This window comes from Mandrillus leucophaeus, unplaced genomic scaffold, assembly GCF_000951045.1.
Source record: "Mandrillus leucophaeus isolate KB7577 unplaced genomic scaffold, Mleu.le_1.0 Scaffold396, whole genome shotgun sequence".
NCBI classification, from domain to species: domain Eukaryota; kingdom Metazoa; phylum Chordata; class Mammalia; order Primates; family Cercopithecidae; genus Mandrillus; species Mandrillus leucophaeus.
The window spans coordinates 1,189,179-1,192,094 of NW_012104209.1; the positions used below are offsets into that span (position 1 = coordinate 1,189,179).

At 39.4% G+C, this 2,916-nt stretch overlaps 1 long non-coding RNA gene across 1 annotated transcript in view; it reads left to right on the forward strand.

Annotated features, from left to right (window-relative positions):
• The first annotated feature begins 1,247 nt into the window (after positions 1-1,247).
• The window catches only part of LOC105547764, a 26,023-nt gene continuing 24,354 nt past the window's right edge, over positions 1,248-2,916 (forward strand). Inside the window, exon 1 of the long non-coding RNA XR_001007264.1 lies at positions 1,248-1,354. This is a non-coding gene — a long non-coding RNA (uncharacterized LOC105547764). The remainder of the gene's footprint in view (positions 1,355-2,916) is intronic.

A 2,916-nucleotide genomic window follows, 5' to 3' on the forward strand; every position in this document is an offset into this window, starting at 1 on the left:
TGTAGGAGGTTAGCCCTCTGGTGGTGATGAAGGCCAGCCTTTACAGTCAACTGGAGACTGGTCACTTGTCCACACGCCTAAGGGATCTGATCTGATGATCAGGGCCTACCCGAGGAACCTGACATGTGGGTTCTGTACTTTCTGCTGCCAGTTCTTTAAGAGGTTCAAGGATCTTTAACTTAGTCTCTGTACTAACTCCTTGTACTGCTGAAAATAGGCAATGCCTATCTAACTTTGCCAGCTAATTTTGAGAGTCAAAGGAAAAAATATGTGCAGAGTTAAAAGTGCCATGGAAGTGAAAAAGTGTTGTGTTCACTCTTCTGTCCCTACTGGGAGCTGATTACTGATCTCATTTTGCATCATAAACTGGGTGGCCCAGATTGGGTGGAGCAGATAGAAAGAAAGAGGTATCTAGCAAGAAGAAAAGATGGGCTTAACAGTGTTGACTTTTTTCTCTGTGTACTGATTGAGACCATTTCTTAATCAGAGAAAATCTGTTTGGGATCCAGAATGGTTTTCTCTGAAAAGATGAATTGCTAAATTACAAAACTAGGACAATGGGATGGAGAGACTTCTCACCCATGATTTGACCCTATGGATTACTTACTTCGCTTCATTTTCTTAAAAACCATAATTGCCCCGCAATGGATCATGGATCCCAGGCTGCTTCTGGACAGGTTCTATTGAGCCAACACTCAGTCTTACGTTCAGTACCCCTATTTGTGTCCTGTGGCATTGTGCCCAATGTAGCAACTAGAGTGATAAATGACTTCCTGCTCCTAAGGTCACCAAATAAGCAAATGCTCCCCAGGGGTCATTAGATGGCTTTGTGTTCTTCTCCTAAATTGTTCCATCAGTGAGCCAGGATGGCGGAGGACTTGATTGTTTTTTATTTTAGTTTTGATGCTCCTTCTAGGCTCCAGACTCACTGGAGACATCCTGACACATAATGCTTTGCCCAGCACAATGCGATGCCCTTTACCTAGTAAAAGGGTGAGTCCCATAAAGGTGCTGCCTTCCCCCCAGAACAAACAACGGAAATGCATCAGGAGAGCTCAGCTGCAGACAGAATGCACATCATGAAGCAGGAGCCACCCTGGGATTCCTCAGATGAAAGCCAATTTCAATGAACATTGTGTTTCAAAGCCTGCTTCCTCTTGCTCGGTAAGAGCTGCAGAAGGAACATCCCACTTGCGTCTGCTGACACAAAAGAATGCTGTGGCTGGGAGATCTTATCGAGCCTTCCTGTGCCACAGCAACAGAGCTCCAGTTGTGTCTTGTAAGAATTGGTCATTGTTTCATGGGGACGACTGGCTTCTTTGGGTGGGATCTGATGGCATCTCATGGAGTTGAGGTAGGTGGTGCTGGGAGGTCAGCCAGCCACATGACCTGGCTTGCTGGCTTCTCAGAAGTCAGATAGAAAAGCAAACTTCACCCAGTTTGCTGGATGCCGAATAGTTAAACATTTTAAGTTTAACCATTAAAATTATGTATATTCTGTTTCCTTAATAATATCTTCAACTGTACAAGTTAAGAACAAAAACTAGAAATGATGTCCAGGGTTTCTCTATTGGAATAAGCTGTTTATTGTTCTCTTTTAACCAACAGTTGCTTGATTCTGGTGAAACTGAGAAAAATCAAGTAGTGTTTTGAAAAATATAAAGTTAATTATTTAAAACTATCTCTGGAGAATGTAGATGCTAATATGTAAACATTTTAGTGTTGATGACATAAGTCTCAAAAATATATATTTGCTTCATGAAGGTGAACCTTCAGTTTACAATCATCACATTTATATATAATAGTGTAAGTTAATAACCTCAACTTAATTAAATTTGGCTAATTCTAGATAATGTCTCCTTTTCCTAGAAAGTTTGTGGCCTCTTCTAGAGAGGGAAAATTGATGGTTACTTGTTCAGTTATATGCAGAGTAGAATTTGAATTTGGTTCTCTTTCCTCTTTGTCTTCCGAAAGGTCTGCTGCAGTAATGAAAACATATGGAAATATATGTAACTGTCGGTAGACATGTCAAGGAAAAGGGGGGCCAGGAGTTTCCTAAAGGAACTTAAAAAAAATTTTAGATTGAGGGGGTACATGTGTAACTTTGTTACATGGTATATTGTGTGATGCTGAGGTTTGGGCTTCTATTCGAACCATCAGCCAAATAGTAAACACAGTATTCAATAGGTAGCTTTTAAAATCTTGCTTTGCTTCCTCACCCCTTCCCCCACTTTTGGAGTCCCCAATGTCTGTTGTTTTCATCTTTATGTCCATGTGTACTCAATACTTAACTCCCACTTACAAGTGAGAATATGCAATATCTGATTTTCTGCTTCTGCACTAATTCACTTAGGATAATGACCTCCAGCTACATCCACATCTCTGCAAAGGACATGATTCCATTTATTTTTATGGCTGCATAGTATTCCATGGTGTATATGTATCATATTTTCTTTGTCCAGTCCACCATTAATGGACACCTAGGTTGATCCCATGTCTTTGCTCTTGTGACTAGCATTGTAATAAACATATGAGTGTAGGTGTATTTTGGTAGAATGATTTATTTTCCTTTGGGTATATATCCAGAATGGGATTGCTGGGTCAAACGGTAGTTCTATTTTTAGTTTAAAGAAATATTTTAAATCCCTCTTTCCCATATCTTCCTGTAGAATTTTCTAAAATGCTGTTGTTCCATATATTCTGATATTCAGAAAAAAACAATTATTTTACTTTAACTTTGTACAAGGTTCTGAGGATCAAGATATTACGAAAACACTATCTCTGTTCTAAATATACATTTTAAAATTTAAATTTACATTTTAAAATCACACATAGTTATGTGTAAATGTTTCTGCCCTCAGTGAACCGTGAGCAGCTTGAAAAAGGGAGCTAGACCATATTCATCTTCCTGTCTCC